Source organism: Cupressus sempervirens, chromosome 5 (assembly GCF_028749045.1).
Source record: "Cupressus sempervirens isolate cs-2001-9-10 chromosome 5, ASM2874904v1, whole genome shotgun sequence".
Taxonomy (NCBI): domain Eukaryota; kingdom Viridiplantae; phylum Streptophyta; class Pinopsida; order Cupressales; family Cupressaceae; genus Cupressus; species Cupressus sempervirens.
Window position 1 is genome coordinate 92,215,464 of NC_143122.1, and position 25,420 is coordinate 92,240,883.

Here is a 25,420-nt window from a genome sequence, read left to right on the forward strand (position 1 = left end):
ATGACAGTCCACCCTTCCTGAAATTGCTTGTCCCCAAGCAATGGCTGAACAATAAACCAATCAATCCGCCTAGATCCCAAATGTCATCATGAACTATACTACTGTCAATTAACACAGGCTCCTGTAATATCCTTTGCAATATAACCAATAGGAATCCATAATCAAACTGACAATTACAGCTCAACCAAACTCCAAAATCACAACTGCCACAGTCAGAAACCCACAAGACAAACTCTTAGAAAATCAAAACCCAAGTAAAGTGGACAAATCAAACTGCCAACACAGTAAATACCATCAACGCATCCCATTGGCCTATACGGAATGTACAATCCAACTCTACAACAATGGTGAACGCTCCCGAATGAAACTGTACCAAGTATGGAGAATCCACACATTGTACAACTCCTGCAGTCAACACAACTCTGCAGATCACCGGCCACTGTCTCATAACCATAACTCCCATGCACTGCTGATGGTGAAAAGACATCACAAGATAAACAGCAAGAAATGGAACCCGAACCAAATTTTCCTGCCATCAACTCCTCAACACAAGGATCAAATGCTAACTGATGTACATACCCTACAGTATAATGCTAATAAAAAGAACCAACCTCAGTCAACAGCTCACCATGAACAAGTGATACAACCCACTGTGACTGATCACCAGCTAAGTCAAGAGATGTCATAGCCAAAGGAGTAAAATCAATAACAACAACCGTTGAAGCATCACTCCCAAACTCCTTCTCTAAGTCATGTATTATCAAGCTATCAACCGCAGAACCTATCGCCATGTCATGCCCATCACAACTCTCATCCCGAGGTGTCAAACCGTCCCATAACTAATGACAAGCACTAGGAACCAAAGTACATCTCTGTATCATCATCTCATCAACATGGTCATCAAAGGTAAATTGATGAGCATACCTCGCAGTGTAATGCCGATAGAATGCGCCAATCTCAGTCAGTGGCTCAGACTGCAATCCAGACGTAACTAACTGCAATCGATCACTAACCAAGTTGGAACTGACTACTACCTCCGAAGACAACGCCAAGGGAGTAGTATTACTAGCAGGAACCATGCCAACTGCCATCTCACCAATATCACACATGATCTTTGATACAACATCTCTAGTCTTTGTGCCATCAATACTAGAGGCCACCACTATGTCAAGCATACCACAACAATCTGCTACAACACCCAACTCAACTGAACCTGACTCTAGTGAGAACGAACCCGATATGCCAATGTTAGTATCAAGGATGGATGCATCCCCATCTCCACTGTCTTTGACAATCTTGACCATGGACATCCTCGAATCACCAGACACCACAGCTTGTGACTGTACAGAATCTGGTAAAGACTGTAGTCGCTCTAACTCCACGGTCACCTTAGCCAAATGAAATTGTGACTCCTCGAAAGCCAACTGTGTACTCTCAAGAATCTCAGAAGTCACCTCGAGCTGCTAAGTAAGCTCACTCACCTCATCTTCCTTGGCCAATAATGCATCGTATGCTGTACTCCCCCACTCCATAAGATAATCTCTGTCGGCTACCAACTGCATATAATTCTGTCTCAGAATCCGGATAGCCTCCCATAAAGAGTGGAACTCTGTCAAGGAAAGATAACTGCCTCCCTGCTCATCACTAGTAGGAGAACCCCATCCATAAACTGCTAACAACTGACGAGCAGCATCGAAATGCTGGCAAGCTATAGCAATGTCTCGCTCACTAACTCTCAACTGACTAGACACATGATGGCACTGGCTAGACTATCTCCTACAAACCTCCTCTGACACACTGTCTAAGGGAGTATCCTCAAAGTTATTGGTCTCTAGAGTATTACCAACCATACCCTGCGAATCAACTCCAAAGCTCATATCAACATACGGAGTATCAAAAACTGTAGCACTGTTGTCCAACTCCTCTGTACCAAAAGAAACTGCCAAGGAAACTAAGTCTTCAAAACTGCCCACTGCATCCTCCTGGATGTCATCAATGCCAATATGATCCTGGGACTCATCTATACACACTGCTAAATATGAAAGATCATCAACACATTCCAACAAGAATGGTCAACTGGATATATGAACAAAGCCCAACACCGGTGTATAAAAACTAATACCAACATCGGACGAGCTGCTGGCACAAGAAAAGACAACACCGTTTACTCTGCTAATCAAATCCATGATAGCACCCAAACAATCACTGCTACCAAAAAGTGTTAAAGATCTCCAGTCAACTAAATCCCAAACGCCAATATAACAATCTCGAGTCCATATCCGTAAACTAGAATCAATTGGTAACTCAAGCAAACTCCTCACCTGAGTAATATGACCAATACCAACTAACTCCACATACCTGTCTGACATTGTCCCTGTATCCTGGATGTGAATGCAAGATGAATTCACAACATTATCAACGACCACATATGATTTACGTGCCGCAGAAAGCTGAGTATCAGGAGTGCAAGATGAAACTAAACTCAACTCCATGCCATGCTTATCCCCATGTCTCTCCCAATCCTGTAATGCCAATGGAGTATTCACCAAAGAAGCTCGAGTGTCCTCAAGCTCGCGAGAAAGCCTGTCAACTTCCTCCTCCTTCCTCCTCAAGGCATCTGAATAGTCTCCGACAAAGCTAAGAAGATGGTCACGATCTGATAGAAGATGTAAATAACTCAACTTCATCGTTCCCATTCCTTCCCTAATCGCCTGTAAGTCAACACAAGAAGAACCTGTTGTGACTCCTTTCTATCTCTCCTGCAGTTGAATCATCCAAATGTGATTCTCAATCAATCCATGCATCCTGTCATGATGAGATAAAGCCACGACAATATCCTTGTCCCTTGTCTTCAGCTAGCTTGCCAAACCAAGTGAAGAGCTACTAGCCTCTATCTCATGTGAAGAAGCATCCAATGTTTACCGTATGGATTAATTAAGCGACGCACACAAGCAAAGAATACGAACATAAACAGCAACCAGCAGAACTTCTATTATTATTCGCATATGCCAACAGTACATTATGCTTTTCTCCTATGATATGATAATGATAAGATAATGATAAGATAATGATAAGATGATTACAATGCTTCCCGAAGGGGTTATAAATACTTTCCGACGAACCTTCCCGAAGGTATCCGTCGGCTAAGTACATTATACCCGTTACAAACTGTTCACCGTCGGCTACATAACAAGAACTTTCCCGAAGGAACCTGTCGACCGATACAAAGAACTTTCCCGAAGGGACCCGTCGGCCGATACACAATTTCTACCGACGACATCATTCCCCCCAAAAAAGAAAAGTCGTCTCCCGACGACTATTACAAAATCTCTGAGACAAATCAACAACCAAAATATAACGACTGACCCAACACTGTCACTTTAGCCAATCTGACATCTGACCCTGATAGCCACCTGTGTCGCTTTCTGCCTTCCAATGCCGAGTACACTGAACCAAGTGTCGCTGCACTGCCGCCAACTGGATGATCAGCTCCTCCCGAGCTCTCTACACATCCACCAAGACAGCCTCATGGCCAACACCTACTCTCAGTGCCTCTGATACACAGACACTCCATGCCTACCGCAGCTCCAAATCTTCTCACTGGTCAGACTCCCACGACTGATATCCGCAACGACTGGGGGTCCAGGGGGCAACGCCCCCGGCGGGGTCGAGGGGCAGCGCCCTCGCAGGGTCCTGGGGCAGCGCCCCGGGTGCGCTCCCTGTCGCAGTCCAGGCCGGGGTCGAGGGGCAGCGCCCCTCGCCGCCAACACCAATTTAGCACTGTGAAACTCACACAAAACTGCACGGAACACACCATTTCTGTCATTTTCTGCCGATTCTACACTCTTTCTGGCAATTGCTGATTCTTCCTCTTCCCTATGGTATCATCTGATACTCATTCTGAGCATTCTCGATTTGTCGACGTTTTTTTCTTCTTTTTTTTTTTACAAAACCTCCTGTCACCCTTCTGTGATGAAATCCGTACACAAAAACCCCACTCTTCAACATTTGTAATCTTGCAATCCAAATCCCTACACATGATATGCTTGGAAAATCCGTACAATCACCTCGCATTCCTAGCTGCAATTTCCGTACGCTGCTTTTCTTTAAAAATCCGTACAAAAAAAAGGCTCTAAAATCCGTATGCTTAATATATGTGCTTTAAAATCCGTACGAAACACAAGCTTATAACAAGCCGTACGGTATCTTCCTCTAAAAATCCGTACAGCAGCCTCTTGCGAGCTCGTACAATTAATTTATTTGAAAAGCCTTACACCATTCTTCAAACATTGAGAACCGTAAGACAATTTTTTCTTGTGAAATCCGTACGGTGCTTGTGGAAACCGTACAATGCCCCTCACTATGAAATCCGTACCGTTGCAATAAAATCCGTACGGTGGCTTTAAAAATCGTACTACAACATGAAATCCGTACATTCTTAAAAAATTCTACTGCAATTTGGATTGTGTCGCCAATGGAAAAACCGTACGGCAACATAAAATCCGTACCTTGCTGATGGAAATCCGTACGGTAACATGAAATCCGTACGTTGCTGATGGAAAACTGTACGATGGTCTTCAAAATCTGCACTTTAGTTTCAAAATCCGTACTTCACTTCTGAAAAACCGTACGGCACTTCAAAATCCGTACGGTGCTTTACTTCACTTCTCTCTTCTTCTTCTTTTTTTTTTTCGTTTTTTTTTTTTTTTTTTTTTTTTTTTTTGAAAATCTCACTTCTGGAACAATTACCTACAATATTTACATATATACAGTACTTACAGTCTTCTCTCAGTTATTCGTCCATGGGGGTGCGTTACTTCTTTCATTGCAGACATTCAACTTCGACCTCTTCACTACATGGAATACTTCCTTTCGGTCTAGCATCCACTGTTTTATTGCTCTGCTATTGCTTACTTCCCTCATCTGGTACGGCCCGACCCATTTAATTTTGAACTTGCCTGGTTTGATCTCATTCCGATCGTCGTACAACACCCACTGTCCGAGTGGAAACCTGCTACGCTTGTTCTGTGTCATCTCCATATCGCCCTGTTTGTTCCCGAAGTCCCGTACCATGGACTTCGTCAACTGCCCCTTCTGTCCGTCAATAACACTTTCACTCCGTACTGCTGCAACTTTTATTAGACCCTTTTGCTTTGTTTCCTGTGCAGACCATATCGTGTGCCTTCCTTGCTGCCAGTACCTTTTTGTTATATTTGTGGTTCGACATAATACTTTCTTCCTGCGCAATCGTACAGTAGAATCTTTCCTTCTTTTCGGTTCGTACTGTATGTTCTGTCCTTCAGCTTCAATCATATCCGCGTTTTCTTCTTCGGCTTCTTTATGTTGCTTCGAACATTCATTTCTTCCTTCGGCTTCTCCATGTTCCTTCAGACACTCATTTCTTCCTTTCTTACCTTCGTCGATCCTTAGCATATTACAACTTGGAAAGAGCTCATAATCCTCTATCTGCCAGTGGTAAAGACCATTTACTGAATCCAGATCATCATCTCCTTCCAATTGTAGGACTCCCTCCTGATCGGGTTCCATACTCTGCCTCCTCTCATCATCTTCTCCTTCGGAATCTGACGATAGAGCTTCTTCTCCAACCATCTGAGTGTGTAGATCGATGACATACTTTCGGCCTTTGCTTTCGAGTGATAAAGTATTTTTCTTCCAATCGTGCTTTGCCTTGGCTTGTATCAGCCACCCCCGGCCCAGAATGGCATCATATCCTCTCCGCTTCAGTGGGATCACGACAAAGTCCAACAGGAACGGTTGTGTTCCAATCGTCACTGGTTGTGCTGTCAGGACTCCCAATGGCTTGATTCCATGTTGATCGGCCGTTAACAGCTGGAATGTAGGCGGCCATAATGTCGACTGTCCCAACTTTTTCCAAATGTCTTCAGGCAACACATTGACACCGGACCCTCCGTCCACAATTGTTTCCGTCAATACAGTCCCGAGAATTCCCATTTCGACGACTGCTGGATGGCGTCCGGATGAGAGGGCTAACAACATTGGATCTTCTGCACTTGCGCCACTTTCCTTCTCCTTTTTGTGTACTGTACTTGCTCCACGTTCTTGCTTCCTTCCATGTTCTCCTGGTAGTTGAGCAGCGGGAACAATGTTTGTGAGTGCCGATCGGAGCTGAGGCATAGTGAGCAACAGATCACTTATCCTGACAGGTATCTCGGCTTGCAAAATTTGCCGAACAATGTTCTGTTCTGCGCAGTTCCGTACGGAAGTACTCGGCGTGTCCTTCAGGTGTGTCGTTTCTGCCTGTGTTGCTTTCTGGATTTCTGCCCTTGCTTCCTCCAGTCTCCTCTTTTCTTCTGCTGGGTCAGGATAAAGCTTTGCTTGCTTCTGAGTGATGGCCAGAACTTCTTCCTCCTCTGTTCCTACAGTAATCAGATTTACTCCGGACTTTGGGCACTTGGTATCATCATGATCACCAGGTCCACACCAGCGGCATAGTAACTTCGGTGTATTTGTTGTGGTGCATTCGCGAGCGAAGTGACCCCACAGATTGCATGCGCGGCATTGAACAATTGGCCGACCATTTGCATCATACTGAATTTGACTCCTTCCGCCATTATTGTTGTTGCTGGTATTGTTGTTATTTTGACCGTGCCGGTTGTTTCGGTATCCACCCGATGTGGCACCTTCCGTAGTGGTGTTCCCATTCCCCCCGGACGGAGAGGCCTCCTATGTCAGGAACACTTGCTGCGGTGTTCTTGTTTTCAAATTGAAAGGGCATTCCTTTATTGAGTGTCCCATAATCTGGCAGATCTCGCAAAATTGCTCTTTCGGGCAAGATCCCTTCGTATGGCCTTCTTTCTTACATTCCGTGCACCATAAGTCATTGCCCTTAGGTTCCTTGTTCATGTTCTTGAATTCCTTCATCATCCGAAGCATGTCTTTCTGAAGGGCACGAACCTTCTTGTTGCTTCCTTCGTCATCGCTGCTATCATTTCCGGAGGATGCATCGTCATCTGAATCGGACGAGCTGGTCTTCTTCTTCTTCTTTGTTTTCTGGTCACTTTCGAGGTTCATTGCCCGGTTGTATGCTTCATTGTATGTGGATGGCGGCACGATCTTCATCTTCTTCTGCAGCTTCGGGTGAAGGCCGTCAATGAACCATCGTTTCTGTAACCCGTCAGCTGGCTTATTCTCCATCTTACTGATTAAGTCCTTCAACCTCCTGGCAAAGACCCGTACAGTTTCATTCTTCTTTTGCTTGGTATTGAATATTTCGGCGACAATTTCATTGTCATCACGCAAAAGTTGAAATTCTGCGATGAACTCCTTCTTAATGTTATCCCAACTATTCAATTTCTGTGGATCGGCATCAGTAAACCAATCAATGGCAACACCCCGTAGGGTTGCGGGAAATTGTCGGATCCATTCGTTTGTATCGGTTATGCCATTCGCCCTCCAGATCGTTTCACATGTTTTACAATGCCGAATGGGATCAGCTGCTTCATCACCATCAAATTTAGGCAATTTTTCCTTCGGACCCGCCATTATTACTGTATGTCGAGGGTTTTGTTGTGTACCTGCGCTGTTTTGCACTCCCGCGCTGTTTTGAGCACCCGCGCTGTTTTCTGCGTCCGCGCTGTTTTCTGCTTCCGCGCTGTTTTCAACACCCGCGCTGTTTTCTGCTTCCGCGCTGTTTTCAACACCCGCGCTGTTTTCTGCTTCCGCGCTGTTTTCAATACCCGCGTTGTTTTCTGCTTCCGCGCTGTTTTCAATACCCGCGCTGTTTTCTGCTTCCGCGCTGTTCGGTGAAGAAGAGGGTTTGTCAACCGTAGCTGTCCGTTCCGGAAGTATATCTCGGACGAAGAGGTCACTCCACGCTCGTGCTCCTTCTGCACTCCGAGCCGTGCGAGTCGATCTGCTTCCGTCAGGATTCTCTTCCCGTGGCGTATGCAGGTTCAGAAACTCCTCCCTCGCTTCTTCCACCAAATCAAGCCGTTGTCGAGTCTCTTTCAACAATCCTTCCGCACTCTTGCTTCCGTCGGAAATCTTCTGAAACCTCCTTCGACGCTCTATCTGCTGAGCCAAAATTAAATTTTCCTGCGCAACGCGTATGTCATCTTTTTCCTTTAGCTTACTCTTGTCTTTGTTCAACTGATTCGGCATTTAATTCATCTCCGCCTGCCTGCGTACCAGATCCATCGGGCAACGGCGCCAAATGTTTACCGTATGGATTAATTAAGCGACGCACACAAGCAAAGAATACGAACATAAACAGCAACCAGTAGAACTTCTATTATTATTCGCATATGCCAACAGTACATTATGCTTTTCTCCTATGATATGATAATGATAAGATAATGATAAGATAATGATAAGATGATTACAATGCTTCCCGAAGGGGTTATAAATACTTTCCGACGAACCTTCCCGAAGGTATCCGTCGGCTAAGTACATTATACCCGTTACAAACTGTTCACCGTCGGCTACATAACAAGAACTTTCCCGAAGGAACCTGTCGACCGATACAAAGAACTTTCCCGAAGGGACCCGTCGGCCGATACACAATTTCTACCGACGACATCCAACTGTGCCTGATACTCATTTTCTGCAAAGTCCTGAATGCTCACTTTTTGATCAACTGTACTATCCTCAACTACTGTAACTTCATCCAGCCCAATTGTACTGTAATCACTATCTGTGTCAATCACGCGATCCGGTGTGCTTGTGATATCACCTTCTGATTCAACTGGCTCAAACTGCACAACATCTGTAACCCCTTCTGCCTGTGAAGATGATGCAGATAAACCATTACCTGAAGATGTGCTAATGTCTCCCTGTATCGAATCCGCATGTCTGTTAAACTCCTCATACAAGTTTTTGCTTGTCATAGGGAAGGTACGATCCTTAGGCCTATCAATCAGGCTCTTTAACCACGTACGTGCCATAGGTGACAAATTCCTCTCTTTTGTCCAAGCATACCATAAGTCTTTTGCCAAAAGTTTAGAAATTTCATCCTTCTCCTCAAACAGGATTGTAAACATGATGGAGTGCATTGATGCCAATACCCTATTGGGATGAAACTCGTCCATAATATTCCAAAATGTATTAAACATCCTGCGAATGTCACCAATACAACCTATTGCCAGCATAATATTTTCAAATCTACACCTCGCAAATACTTCAAGTAATCTTGCCCTCTGTGTGAAATAAGGGTCTCGGATGTTGTCCAACTTTTCGAAGCTTTTTACCATGGCATGAAGTATCTCTCTCATAATTTGATCGTCATAAGAATCAAGGCCAGCTATTATCCTCATGATTTCACTAATGCAAGAGAGAGTTGTAAGTCTTATTACCTCATCATGATATCTCAATAATCGGGGCTTAACCAACGAACCAAATGCTGGAGATAAAGCTATTTGCATAGCATCGGGTCTTGACTGATCAAACTTGCCTAAATAAGTTTCCAACTCCTGCAAAGTTCTTAGAAGGTCCTCTGTTTGCTGAAATGGACAATCTAATTCCTTCTTTACATTGTGCATTCTTTATTCCAAATCCTTGTCTCCTGTGAAAGCCATACTGATAATTGAATTCAGTCTGAAATAACCCAATCAGGTTGGCAGGAAACCGCTCTGATACCACTGTAATAACCCCAACAGGTTATAACTTCTTCAAATACCAAAAATCTTTATACTTCAGTGGTTTGACATTTCGTCAAACACTTTGCAAGCAAGCTCTGATACCACTGTACTGACCCTGCTCAAATCCAACCTTAAAATGCTGATTGAAGGCTCGAAGAATTTTGTCAAAAACTTTGCATACAAGAGGTCATATGACTGATATGACTTTTCAGATTGCTACAATAACTCTTGTTTCGATTTGCATCAAAGAGAATGCTTACAAAAGACTCCAGATTGTCTAAACAATGACCTAACATGAATGTGCAACTAATTTTGGCAATATTCAATACAAATATGTGACTTAAACTACTTGCAATATGCAGCTACAGCAATTAGTAATTATGACAAATACTTTGGATGCAACCTAGGATGGCATTAATGCACTTACAACCAAGTGGCATTAATATAAACACTTAGTATGCAAAATTATAACATTATTTATGCCAAAAAAAAAAACCTTACAGCCAATTGACATTTTGTCAAACAATTGGCATGCAAACTAATAAGCTGATCATCAAACTCTAGGTTTGCAATATAGATAGTCTAAAAATTACAATGCTCTTTCAATTGCAAAATCCTAGCCTTCCTTCGATACCAATAATGCCAAATGGCAAACAAAGACAAGTACAATATGAAAATAGTGAAGTGTTGAAGCTATATTTTGTACTCAACTGAAAACCTACATTTCTCAGAAAATATGCCAAATGAGAAGTGAAGAACCTGATTGTAGATGGCTGTAATAATTTTCTACAATGCTGCCCCTTCTGATTTGCTTTTTTTCGGATTGCTTTTTCTGCCTGCTTTTTTTTTCGGGTCTGCTTTTTCGGCCTGCTTTTTTCGGACTGCTTTTTTGGCCTGCTTTTTTTTTCCAGTTCTGCTTTAAAATGGCTTACTATAATTTCGGACCTGCTAGAAATGACCTCCAATAATTTCGGCCCTACTAAAATGCCTCCTGAAATGCTGAAATGCTGAAAATGGCCTTAGGCCCGATGATGCCCTAGCTGAAGTGACTGAATTATCACCTCCAAATGTGCAACCCTTCAGAAGATATTTCACTTCCTCAGTTATGCAAATCCAAGGGAGTTTTCGTTCCCAAAGATCAACTGACTATCTGAAACCACTTGGCTCCACAATAGACTATGTGACTGAATCACAATTTGATGTCAAGAGAGAAATAAACAATTGGATGATTAGAATGAAGCCCGGGGTGCCTATTTATTCTTTTTTCTCCACTTTCTCCAGAAGCTTCTAGAACATTATTTTATTTTATCTATTAAGTGACTTTATAAAAAATATTTTATAATTCAAATCACTTTATTAAATTAATTAAATATAAAGTTACCTTTTAATATTTATTTATTTGATAACTTTATAAATAATTAACTTAATACCGATTATTTATTTAATTAAAATAATTAATTAGTCATCCTCATAAAATATTCATTATTTTGGACAACCTAATTAATTAAATTAATTAAATCAAATTGCCTCCAAAATGGGGACATGACACGAGGGAGCTGCCCCTCTCAAATGCAAAGGAAGATTGTTATCTAGTAATGATCGGTTTCAATCTCTCCAACTGTTCACAGGACAAACAGGGTCAGTTTTAGAAGTCACTATCACAGTGACAAATCTGTTTACCAACAAGTAGTAAGCAACAATGTGATAAAGTTTTATCTATATCAATGAATAATTTAACAATATGTACAGACGTAAATAGTTTTCTCTAAAAAATTAGAATAAGTACAATAAATAAAAAACTATTACAATTAATATATTGATATAAATTTATGATAGCTACAATATATGATGATTACTGAGATCCATATTTTGTCCACTAATGCAACTCATGGCTCCTACTAAACCAAAGGATTTAGCCAAATCTTAACTGGCTTCATCGTCCAGGCTTTGCATATGATTCCTATCGACTAATTAGTAGAATAACATATCATATAGCTGATCTAGAATATAGGACAGGTCTACAGCAATGCCTCCATCAACATATTGAAAAAATTGTGAATTGGATATTTTGATGGTTGGTCCATTTATGATGCCTCGCACATTTTTTCTAGGTATGGTTGGTTGGATGTTAGAATGATATGTCTATTTGTGATGTGTTAACCTATTTTTCAGTTATGTTTTGTTGGATATTTTGGTAATATGTTGACGAAAAATGAGATCTGTCATTTTTAATATCCATAGCTCATATGAAGCCAAAGGAATCAACAAAAACCTTACTGGCTTCATCTTGCTGCCTTTGATATGATTCACATTTGAAGGAAACATTCTGCCTGCTTGCTCACTGTTTGATTAAAAATCACACATTTAAATTAATATAATAATAATAATGCACTGTCAAGAGACAATAATGGCTCGACCATGGTCATATTGTAATTCTGATGATAGCTATATAAAGCATATATTCAACCTTGTAAGATACCATGCATTACTGATATCTAGTATAGTTTCTAGAGATTTTAAGAGATGTGGCATGTGAGTATTGTGGTAGAGTACTATTTAGCTTGCGCTATATGTGGCTTCTGCTCTCTCCCATAATGGTCAGAAATGTAGATGGGCATGTATGGAAGAAGCAACTTCCAAAACCATGTTGCAATTTGGCGTTGTAATTTCATGATATACTTTACAATGACAAAAAGTTTCAATATGTAATTGCTGCACTGGTTGCAGCCCCTGCGTGAGGCAATCTTACTGCTTTCGCTGACCCTTTCAAGTTTGGAGACATGGTTGTGTTTGACGATCCTATTACTCTTAACAATAATTTACACACTCCACCTGTGGCTAGAGCACAGGGATTTTATTTCTACAACAAGAAGACTACTTTTTTGGCTTCACATTTGTGCTGAATTCAACTGATTATAAAGGCACCATCACTTTTAATGGCGCAGACCCAGTGATGGCTCAGTACAGAGATATGTCTGCCGTGACTGGAACTGGAGATTTCTTAATGGCAAGAGGAATTGCAACCCTTTCTACCGATGCAATCAAGGGAGTACTTTATTTCCAGGCCAAGGTTAATATCACTCTATATGGCTGTTATTGACAGTTGTTAGTAAATAGAGAGACTTAATTTAAAGAATTAGGCGTTGAGTTGTTTACACTAGCGCTTGCACCAAAAGAAGGTCATTAGCCAATAGTAAAATATATTTTGAGTAATGAATTGCTCTTGCAGTTCTCAGGACCTTTTTTTGTCATTATGATCGTTGATGATATAGATTCAGTTGTTGAAAGGAGAAACTGTGCAGGCAAAGAAGGTTCAAATTGTAGGCATGCTGGCTCAACTACCCTGTCCAGATAATGATGTCAAGGGCTATAGCACCGAGTCTGCACATAAGAGTCGAAATTTCACAGTGGCTACTTCACAAGTTTTTCAGAGGTGAAATGCTGATCAGGTGCAAGTTGTGTCTTGTTTGCGTCATTAGTAGTTCGTAATCCCTCATGTTGGTTCTGTATTTGTCATTGCCTATTGAAATTCAACTTGTGCTAAGTTTTTGCTCTTTTGGTGAAATATATTTGTAACCTCACAATTGTTGTGAATTGGTTCCATAGTGCTAAAGCATTTGAGTGTGCAGTGTATAGAGGTTTTCCCATTACATGTGGTGATTGCACAAGGTCACCAATAGGGATAATGGATATTCCTCCAAAGCGTACAGTCCGGCAATTAGAATGTGTGTTGTTTTTCATGCCTTTTTGAAATGTTGTTAGTGCAAGCCCATGGAGTGGCTGCATTTCTTTGGTAGGGATATTGAGTGTCTAATGTATGGTTGCTGCATGTATATTAAATGCAACAACTCCAGTTGGTGCTAGCATTAGAATCTCGCTTTTGTGTTGCATAGTGTCATTATGTAGTGGTTTTTTTATGTGACTGATTAAATGCAATTTCCCTGTGCCTGTTGTTCCTTGAATAATCATGTGTAGTGCTTCCGGTTAGTAGCTATTACTATGCTCAAAAATTATTGTTAGTATTGTTTTTGGTCCAATGATACTGCACTATTTAGTATTTCATGCATCATCAATATGTAGTCCTTTTGGTCGTAATTTTGTTTGTGTTTATTAATTTTGTTGCAACCTCATGCAAATTTAAGGGACTTTCCAATGAATTATTAACAACTAAATCCTCTTACTTTGAAAATTTATTTTGGTTTATATATTTAATTTTATGATATTTTGAAGTTTTCTAATATGAAACTAATCCTTGTTTATAGTGGTTCAAAGGTGAATCTTTTCTGTATAATTCTACTGATGCTAACAATACAAAATATTCTTTTATTATGTCAAACTGTTTAAAACAGAATTTTAAACCATGTCCCCTTGGTAAGGCAAAATCGTTGCTATTTAGACATTTCTCATTACTTAAAGTCCTATCCTTTGAAAAAGAGGGAAAGAAAAGACAAAACAGTATTGCGAAAGACCCAAATTATATTAGTGCTGCTTATTTGCTGAATCTGGTTAACGCATATATCATATTTTCTCATTTCAAAGTCCACAAGAGCTGCATGTTCTTGATTTGATGTAATGGAGGGCATGCATTACCATTAATGGAAGCTCGAAAAGTGATTCAACCAGAGTTGCCGGAAACTCGTGTCTCCCTCCTTGGGCGCATGTATCCCCGTATCCAATTTGGAAATGTATCCAATACTGCCCGGATACACGTCGAATATTGTACTATGGGATTTGATTTATTTTTTAAGATTTGATGTAAATCTTCCCAAATCTAATTTAAAAAAAGCTTTGTTAAAGCAATTTGATTTTTAAAATAGTATAAACAAAATCAGCACCAAATGAGAAAGACAAATAAAATGTTTTTCTATTGCAACAACCAGTTTTTGGTTTATAACTTATCTTTTAATGCAAATCTACTATGTTTACATATTGTAAAGTGTTAAATTAATTTATAAATATTTATGTAGCATTTATGTGTCAATATTGATTTTGAAGTAATAAATATTTCCTATAATAGCTTAGAAAACAGTGTTAAATATATGTCTACGTGTTGTTTATTAATGTCATGTCCAGCCATATCCATATTGGGGGTCTTAAAAAATGGCGGTATCAGTACCCAATACCGTATCTGTATTTGTATCCGTATCCATATCCATGCAACTTTGGATTCAACCCTTCAGCTCTGTGCCCTGAAACTCACAGCAGTTTAAGGTAGATTCCGTGGTAAAACTGTACATGAACGACGGGATAGTAGTGGTGATTGTAAGCTTCGTGGATTAAGATAAGAACACTTCAACCATCTGATACCAATATCTATTGGATAAGAAAATCGTTCTGAAACAGATTGCCACTGTAGAATGCAATAGCCTCGAAGATACTAGCTTGTGCCACTTCACAAAAGCCATAAAAAAAATCCAATCTGTGGCTGCTGACTTTGCATGCTTATAACATCTGATTCATCTTCGTCAATAGTCAGATTTAGAACTCTCAACATATCAATTGATGCTTGCCTGGCGAGTATTGTTAGTTAACAAAGATGTGTGTGAGACAAACCCGAGGGAACTCCGAAGGCCCGCACTCCTCCAATGGCCAACTTGACAGCATTGTGCCAATGTCAAACTTTTTAGGCAAACGCGAAATATATTGGTGACAAACATTTCCAACAGTGTGAGACACTCGAGGTGGGTTGTGCCCACCATGTAAAAATCCTATCGGCTAAAAATTTATTTATTGGTAATAGGTTCCAGGATCATGACTTGGAGGACTTGCAGTTACATTGAAAGTGGAAATGGGTGTAGAGATGGTTAGAAGAGCAGCTTCCACTTTCATAGGTGAGCCATCTTTTGAGGTACATAGAAGCAATACCTTGGTTGGTGATGTGTACACTGATGATAACACACATGATGTTGATCATGAGGTGAGCATTGCAGATACAACCTCATATCATAGTGCAGATTTTGATTTAGAGAGCTTGCATGAGAATCAAGAATTTCAGAGACATCATTTGGTTGGGTATCATAAGGTCAATGATAGCATGATTGCCAAAGCCATAGAGCATTTTGATGTTACTCGCCAGATGTTGGCTACCTATTGTTGGTGCACTCCTATGACAGGTGAGCATTGTGATGGTGGCCTTTCCCTTACAAAGTTGCATACACTTCAGTAGGCCATTGGAATAATGAAACAAGTGGGATTGTATTTGCTACGATGCACTAAAGGGAAAGAAAGAGGAGGTTAACGAGCTCACTCATGAGGTTGATGTGACTATGGACTCATTGGAGAGCAACCAATAGCCCTTCAAGAGTCATAATCATGGTTAGAGGAGCTTACCGTGGAGTTGAGTTTGGCACAGCCTTCACCAGCTACAGATATAGTTCAGTCTTCTGCAATGGCAATTGGTGATGATCATATACCCACAGGTTGTAGTAGGTTGAGAATGTGGTCGCACTTGTCATAGTTATTGGTATAGATGATACAATTGGTATGAGTGCATTTGTAGAGAGTAGTGGATAACCACTTGTTGCATCAGGTTTTCCTACGGTTAGATCCACTGTAGGTGTTAGTGGTGGTGACTTAGATGACATAAGTTATATTCAGAGCAATGACGGTCAGTGCTTGATCGAGATGGGAGTTTTTTATCATAACTACATAGGGAGGAGTACTCATTACTACATTATGGATCCAGACACAGAGGATAGTGCATCAATGTGCATTGGTTCCAAGGTTTTACCATCCTTCGTGGGTTGGGTATTTGCCATATGCTATAGCAGGGATTAGTGACTGCAAGTTGGATTACCTGGAAAAAAAACGCATCCATGGGAGCTTAGCAAAGGATGGAGGTAGTAGTAGTGTTACAAACGCCTTTGAATATATTTATCTCCATAGTAAAAATGGATGTGAGCCCAGTGCGCTTTGCGCCCCAAGTGATAACAGAGTTAGCACTAGAGTTCATGCGGGTCTCATTGATTGGCTACACCACATTGGGCATGGTAAAGTTGAGTTCACTGTTAAGCAATGTAAGTTTGAGGATGTTCTTATTGGCAGGCTTCTAATCAGAGTTTGAGATACTTGTGCATCAGGATTTCAGCCAAACCTCATTGAGGAGTTTACATAGTAAGGAGTGCTTTTAGCTTTCCTTTTGATCCTCCTGTGCATGATCCCTTTCTAATGTACAGTTCAGTTGTGCATGTGTTGGACAGTGTACATGAAAACTCACCTTGGACAGGTTTGGGAAGCAAGCTTTGTCAGCCTTCCGAATTGCTTCCTTGTGAGATGTTTACTCATACAACATCTACAGTCAAATTTGTTTCAATTTGGCAGGTTATGTCAAATAGATTGATGATGATGTTACACCGTGGAGTTAAGTTTGGCACAGCCTTCACCAGCTATAGATACAGTTCAATCTTTTACAATGGCAGTTGGTGATGATCATATACCCACAGGTTGTAGTAGGTTGAGAATGTGGTCACACTTTTCATAGTTATCGGTATAGATGATACAATTGGTATGAGTGCATCTGTAGAGAGTAGTTGATAACCACTTGTTGCATCAGGTTTTCCTATGGTTAGATCCACTATAGGTGTTAGTGGTGGTGACTTAGATGACAGAAGTTATATTCAGAGTAATGACGGTCAGTGCTTGATCGAGATGGGAGTTTTTTATCCTAACTACATAGGGAGGAGTACTCATTACTATATTATGGATCCAGACATAGAGGATAGTGCATCAATGTGCATTGGTTCCAAGGTTTTACCATCCTTTGTGGGTTGGGTATTTGCCATATGCTATAGCAGGGATTAGTGACTGCAAGTTGGATTACCTGGAAAAAAAACACATCCATGGGAGCCTAGCAAAGGATGGAGGTAGTAGTAGTGTTACGAACACCTTTGAATATACTTATCTCCATAGTAAAAATGGATGTGAGCTCAGTGCGCTTTATGCCCCAAGTGATAACAGGGTTCGCACTAGAGTTCATGCGGGTCTCATTGATTGGCTACACCACATTGGGCATGGTAAAGTTGAGTTCACTGTTAAGCAACGTAAGTTTGAGGATGTTCTTATTGGCAGGCTTCTAATCAGAGTTTGAGATACTTGTGCATCAGGATTTCAGCCAAACCTCATTGAGGAGTTTACATAGTAAGGAGTGCTCTTAGCTTTCCTTTTGATCCTCCTGTGCATGACCCCTTTCTAATGTACAGTTCAGTTGTACATGTGTTGGACAGTGTACATGAAAACTCACCTTGCGCAGATTTGGGAAGCAAGCTTTGTTAGCCTTCCGAGTTGCTTCCTTGTGAGATGTTTACTCATACAACATCTACAGTCAGATTTGTTTCAATTTGGCAGGTTATGTCAAATAGATTGATGATGATGTTACATGAGCTATTTGGTGATCATGGGGGCATTACACAGTTCTACCCTTTGGATCTAGGTGGACTGGCGTGTTTTTTGTTTTTGAGATTGTTTGAGAACAAGCAATTATAGTTAGGGCAGTCTGTAATGTCCCGTTTTAAGCTCACCATAGTTGGTCGTTCAGATTAGCCTATCAATGGCCCTCATAGGCTAAGTCAATTAGAAGGTCTCAGTTGGCAGAGCCAGAGGCAAATCCACCCTCTAAAGGCTAAGGATGTTTAAGATTGTTCTTCATTTGGATCATTTTAGTAGACTTCCTGTTTACCGTATGGATTAATTAAGCAACGCACACAGGAAATAGACACGAACACCGAACAGCAAACAGCATAACTATTATTATTATTCGCATATGCCAACTGTACATTATGCTTCCATGATAAGATATGATGATCTGTGTTCCTTACAATGCTTCCCGAAGGGGTTATAAATACTTTCCGAAGAACCTTCCCGAAGGTATCCGTCGGCCAGATACATCATGTCCGCTACAAACTATTTACCGTCGGCTACATAACAAGAACTTTCCCAAAGGGACCCGTCGGCTGATACACAATTTCCTTTCCGAAGGAACCCGTCGGCCGATACACAATTTCCTTCCCGAAGGGACCCGTCGGCCGATACACAATTTCCTTCCCGAAGGGACCCGTCGGCCGATACACAATTTCCTTCCCGAAGGGACCCGTCGGCCGATACACAATTTCTACCAACGACATCATCCCCCCCAAAAAGAAAAGTCGTCTCCTGACGACTATTACAAAATCTCTGAGACAAATCAACAACCAAAATACATTGACTGACTAACTGGTCTTCAAAACTGTCACCTTAGCCAATCTGACATCTGACCTTGATATCCACCTGTGCCGCTTTCTGCTTTCCAATTCCGAGTACACTAAACCAAGTGTCGCTGCACTGCCTCCAACTGGATGATCAGCTCCTCCCGAGCTCTCTACGCATCCACCAAGACAGCCTCATGGCCAACACCTACTCTCAGTGCCTCTGATACACAGACACTCCATGCCTGCCGCAGCTCCAAGTCTTCTCAACTAGTCAGACTCCCACGACTGATATTCGCAACGACTAGGGGTCTAGGGGGCAACGCCCCCGGCGCTGCCCCTCGTCGCCAAGACCAAATTAGCACTTCGTAACCCACACAAAAATGCACGGAACACACCATTTCTGTCATTATCTGCCGATTCTACACTCTTTCTGGCAACCACGGATATGTCCCCTTCCCTTTGGCATCATTTGTCACTCATTCTGAACAACTTGATTCTGTCGTCGTTTTTTTTTTAGAAAACCTCCTATCATCCTTCTGTGATGAAATCCGTACGGCTTCCAACTTGACACAATCTGGATTCCAATCTGCTTAAAAAAACCGTTCTGCAATATCCCACCGTCTTGAAAAATCCGTACAATGAAAATAAACAAATTCTGGCTTCAGAAACCATACGTTAATCTTCTGAGGCTATCAAAATCCGTACCAAATTCCGTACGTTACCCTTCTGAGGCTATCAAAACCCGTACGGTGGTTTTAGTGTAACTTTTTAAAACCGTACAGTGCAAGAAAAATCCGTACCACAGCAAAACCGTACACCAACTTGAAGATGGAAACCGTACATTGTCTTTAAAATCCGTACGTTGGCTTTAAAAACCGTACTGTAAACATGAAATCCGTACGTTGTCTTTAAAAACCGTACACTTTTCCCTAAAAACCGTACGGTACATAAGGAAGCCGTACGGTATTCTTCTATTCACTGAGAATTCCGTACAGTGCCTATCTGATTGCATCTAATAAATTCGTATGGCCACACTGCATCTGAAAAGTCCGTACGGTGACTACATAAAATCCGTACATAGCCTGCCTGCACCAGAAGACCACAAATCCGTACAACAGTTTCCCTCCCTACCTCCGTATGGCAGGAATGATGGAAATCCGTACAGTGCATCACTTTAGCTCCTTTCAAAAACCGTACACCGTACGGATGCAAAATGATGAATTCCAAACTACATAAAATCCGTACTTTCCAAGGAAGGGAAAAACCGTACACTTGCTAGAAAGCCGTACCTCTCAGACTTTACAATCTGCAAAACCGTACTCTTCCTCCAAATTTCGTACGATGAGCAGGTTAAATCCGTACGGTGCTGTCTCCTGCAAATATGGAACCGTACGGCACTTTCCAGAATCCGTACGGTACTTCCCAGAAACTATACAGTGCTTTCCAGAAACCGTACAGTGCTTTACTTTACTCTCTTTTTTTTTTCTTTTTTTTTTTTGAAAATCTCACTTCTATATTTACATATATACAGTACTTACAGTCTTCTCTCAGTTATTCGTCCACGGGGGTGCATTACTTCTTTCATTGCAGACATTCAACTTCGACCTCTTCACTACATCGAATACTTCCTTTCGGTCTAGCATCCACTGTTTTATTGCTCTGTTATTGCTTACTTCCCGCATCTGGTACGGCCCGACCCATTTAATTTTGAACTTGCCTGGTTTGATCTCATTCCGATCGTCGTACTTCAACACCCACTGTCCGAGTTGAAACCTGCTACGCCTATTCTGTGTCATCTCCATATCGCCCAGTTTGTTCCCAAAGCTCCGTACCATGGACTCCGTCAACTGCCCCTTCTGTCCGTCAATAACACTTTCACTCTGTACTGCTCCAACTTTTATTGAGCCCTTCCTCTTTGTTGCCTGTGCAGACGGTATCGTGCGTCTTCCTTGCTGCCGGTACCTTTCTGCTATATTTGTGGTTCGACGTAATACTTTCTTCCGACGCAATCGTACAATAGAATCTTTCCTTCTTTTGGGTTCGTACTGTATGTTCTGTCCTTCAGCTTCAGTCATGCCCGCGTTTCCTTCTTTGGCTTCTCTATGTTGCTTCGAACATTCATTTCCTCCTTCGACTTCTCCATGTTCCTTCAGACATTCATTTCCTCCGTCGGCTTCTCTGTGTTCCTTCAGACATTCTTTTCCTCCTTCTGCTTCTCTGTGTTCCTTCGGACATTCATATCCTTCTTCTTTCTTACCTTCGTCGATCCTTAGCATATTACAACTCGGAAAGAGCTCATAATCCTCTATCTGCCAGTGGTAAAGACCATTTACTGAATCCAAATCGTCATCTCCTTCCAATCGTAGGACTCCCTCCTGATCGGGTTCCATACTCTGCCTCCTCTTATCGTCTTCTCCTTCAGAATCCGACGACAAAGCTTCTTCTCCAACCATCTGAGTGTGTAGATCGATGACATACTTGCGGCCTTTGCTTTCAAGTGATAAAGTATTTTTCTTCCAATCGTGCTTCGCCTTTGCTTGTATCAGCGACCCCCGACCCAAAATAGCATCGTATCCTCTTCGCTTCAGTGGGATCACGACAAAGTCCAACAGGAACGGTTGTGTTCCAATCGTCACTGGTTGCGCTGTGAGTACTCCCAATGGCTTGATTCCATGTTGATCGGCTGTTAACAATTGGAAGGTAGGTGGCCACAATGTCGGCTGTGCCAACTTTTTCCAAGTGTCTTCAGGCAACACATTGACACCAGACCCTCCGTCCACAATTGTTTCCGTCAATACAGTCCCGAGAATGCCCATTTCAACGACTGTCGGATAGCGTCCGGATGAAAGAGCTAACAGCATTGGATCTTCTGCACTTGCACCACTTTCCTTCTCCTTTTTGTCCGCTGCACTTGCTCCACTTTCCTGCTTCCTTCCATGTTCTCCTGGTAGTTGAGCAGCGGGAACGATGTTTGTGAGTGCCGATCGGAGCTGAGGCATAGTGAGCAACAGATCACTTATCCTGACGGGTATCTCGGCTTGCAAAATTTGCCGGACAATGTTTTGTTCTGCACAGTTCCGTACGGAAGTACTCGGCGTGTCCTTCAGGTGTGTCGTTTCTGCCTGTATTGCTTTCTGGATCTCTACCCGTGCTTCTTGCAATCTCTTCTTTTCTTCCGCCGGGTCGGGGTACACTTTTGCTTGCTTTCGTGTGATGGCCAAAACCTCTTCTTCGTTCGTCCCGACGGTGATCAAGTTTACTCCCGACTTCAGACACCTAGCATCTTCATGATCTCCAGGTCCACACCAACGGCATAGCAACTTCGGTGTGTTCGTCGTTGTGCACTCTCGGGCGAAGTGACCCCACAGATTGCATGTGCGGCATTAAACAATTGGCCGACCATTCGCATTGTACTGAATTCGACTCCTTCCTCCATTGTTGTTGCCACCATTGTTGTTATTGCTGCTGTTGTTTGGACCGCGCCGGTTGTTTCTATATCCGCCTGATGTGGCACCTTCCGCACTGGTGTTCCCGTTCCCTCCTGACAGGGATGCCTCCTGTGACAGGAACACTTGCTGTGGTGTCCTTGTTTTTAAATTGAAAGGGCACTCCTTTACCGAGTGTCCCAAGATCTGACAGATTTCACAAAATTGATCTTTCGGGCAGGATCCCTTCGTATGGCCTTCTTTCTTACATTTCGTGCACCATAGGCCATTGCCCTTAGTTTCCTTGTTCATGTTTTTGAATTCTTTCATCATCCGCATCATGTCCTTCTGGAGAGCACGGACTTTCTTGCCGCTTTCCTCGTCATCGTCGTTGCTATCTTCTCCTGAAGGCTCATCTGAATCCGACGAGCTAGTCTTCTTCTTCTTCTTTGTCTTCTGGTCACTTTCGAGGTTCATTGCTCGGTTATATGCTTCAATGTATGTCGATGGTGGCACGATCTTCATCTTCTTCCGCAGCTTCGGGTGAAGGCCTTCAATGAACCATCGTTTCTATAACCCGTCAGCTGGCTTATTCTCCATCTTACTGATTAAGTCCTTCAACCTCCTGGCAAAGACCCGTACAGTTTCATTCTTCTTTTGCTTGGTATTGAATATCTCTGCGACAATTTCATTGTCATCACACAAAAGTTGAAATTGTGCGATGAACTCCTTAATGTTATCCCAACTATTTAATTTCTGTGGATCGGCATCAGTAAACCAATCAATGGCAACACCCCGTAGGGTTGCGGGAAATTGTTGGATCCATTCGTTTGTGTCTGTTATGCCATTCGCCCTCCAGATCGTTTCACATGTTTTACAATGTCGAATGGGATCAGCTGCTTCATCACCATCAAATTTAGGTAATTTTTCCTTCGGACCTGCCATTATTACTGTATGTTGGAGGTTTTGTTGTGTACCTACGCTGTTTTGCACTCCCACGCTGTTTTGAGCACCCGCGCTGTTCTGCACACCCGCGCTGTTCTGCACACCGCGTTGTTTTCTGCTTCCGCGCTATTTTCAACACCCGCGCAGTTTTCTGCTTCCGCGCTGTTTTCAACACCCGCGCAGTTTTGGACTTCCGCGCTGTTTGGTGAAGAAGAGGGTTTGTCAACCGTAGCTGTCCATTCCGGAAGTATATCTCGGACGAAGAGGTCACTCTACGCTCGTGCTCCTTCTGCACTCCGAGCCGTGCGAGTCGATCTGCTTCCGTCAGGATTCTATTCCCGTGGCGTATGTAGGTTCAGAAACTCCTCCCTCGCTTCTTCCACCAAATCAAGCCGTTGTCGAGTCTCCTTCAACAATCCTTCCGCGCTCTTGCTTCCGTCGGAAATCTTCTGAAACCTCCTTCGACGCTCTATCTGCTGAGCCAAAATTAAATTTTCTTGCGCAACGCTTATGTCATCTTTTTCCTTCAGCTTACTCTTGTCTTTGTTCAACTGATTCAGCATTTAATTCGTCTCCGCCTGCCTGCATGCCAGATCCATCGGGCAACGGCGCCAAATGTTTACCGTATGGATTTAATCAAGCAACGCACACAGGAAATAGACACGAACACCGAACAGCAAACAGCAGAACTATTATTATTATTCGCATATGCCAACTGTACATTATGCTTCCATGATAAGATATGATGATCTGTGTTCCTTACAATGCTTCCCGAAGGGGTTATAAATACTTTCCAAAGAACCTTCCCGAAGGTATCCGTCGGCCAGATACATCATGTCCGCTACAAACTATTTACCGTCGGCTACATAACAAGAACTTTCCCAAAGGGACCCGTCGGCTGATACACAATTTCCTTTCCGAAGGGACCCGTCGGGCGATACACAATTTCCTTCCCGAATGGACCCGTCGGCCAATACACAATTTCTTTCTCGAAGGGACCCGTCGGCCAATACACAATTTCTACCGACGACACTTCCTATTTATATTAAGTGTCTAATTTAGGAAAGTCAGGGTTTCTATCTTTAGCAGGGCACCTAAACAACTTGGTGGCAGTGTTGAGATTCAGTATCATTGATTGAAGCAATCAAAGACTTAGTAATTATAGTAAGTCATTGTTGAAGAGTTGCCATATCAGGCAGGGACAGTTGGACTCATGGTATGCACAGTGATTGACTCATTTGTTAGTTGGCCCAGTTTGAGGGACTTACTATTTATAGTAAGTCAACTATGCCTATGTTGTTATTTTTGGCAATGCACCTGAACTTGGTATTAGCAAAGTGCAGTGGATTAAGTGGAATAAGTTTATTGGCTCCACTTCAAGGTATTAATTATTAATAAAGAATTCTTTATTAATAATTAATTATGAAAAGTTTATAATGGCATTAATTGTATTAATAATTGATGTTTATATTATAAAGTTATTATTTAACTTTATAAAGTGACTTTTAAGTGCGGGCCATTATAATTAAAAGTTACACCATTATAAAGCCATTTTAATGAAAGGGGCCAAATGAATTTGAGTAATGGCTTTTAAATTAAATTTATTAAGGGAAGCCAAGTATTTATATGTTTTCCTAAGTTAATGTGAGCACATGGAAAAATAAGTGCATTCAATGAATTAAAAACAAATGCAAATATTTTAAAAGCTAAGTGATGTTCAAGTTATTAGAAGTGTAAGAGCCCTGCTGGCTCACTCTGTAGCTATGCTGAAGAATTATATTCTTTTTTGGTTTTTGGAGTTTTTTTTAACTTTTTGTGTTTTTGAATATATATATTTTTGAAATGTATAGAAATGCTGGGAGACAAACTAACAAATTATTGAAATTCAGATTACATTATTGAAATTCAAATTGCAAAATTAACAATGCAATTCACACATAAGCAACAAGTTAATTGCAAATGAACCTGGAAACTGTTGTTCACCGCATAGGTTAATTAAGAATTGCACACAGATAATGGACACGAACACGAACAGCAAAACTCTTATTATTATTCGCATATGCCAAGATATTACATTAGGTTCTGATATGATGATTACAATGCTTCCCGAAGGGGTTATAAATACTTTCCGAGGAACCTTCCCAAAGGTATCCGTCGGCCAGATACATTATGTCCGCTACAAACTATTTTTCCGTCGGCTACGTAACAAGAACTTTCCTGAATGTACCCGTCAGCTGATACAAAAACTTTT

At 41.8% G+C, this 25,420-nt stretch overlaps 1 protein-coding gene and 1 pseudogene across 1 annotated transcript in view; one reads left to right on the forward strand and one right to left on the reverse strand.

Annotated features, from left to right (window-relative positions):
• Positions 1-25,420, reverse strand: part of LOC149554702 (integral membrane protein (Protein of unknown function DUF92, transmembrane)) — a 106,673-nt gene that overhangs the window by 56,155 nt on the left and 25,098 nt on the right. The gene's annotated exons all lie outside the window — the stretch shown is intronic.
• On the forward strand, positions 12,149-12,717 carry LOC149554703 (dirigent protein-like; annotated as a pseudogene).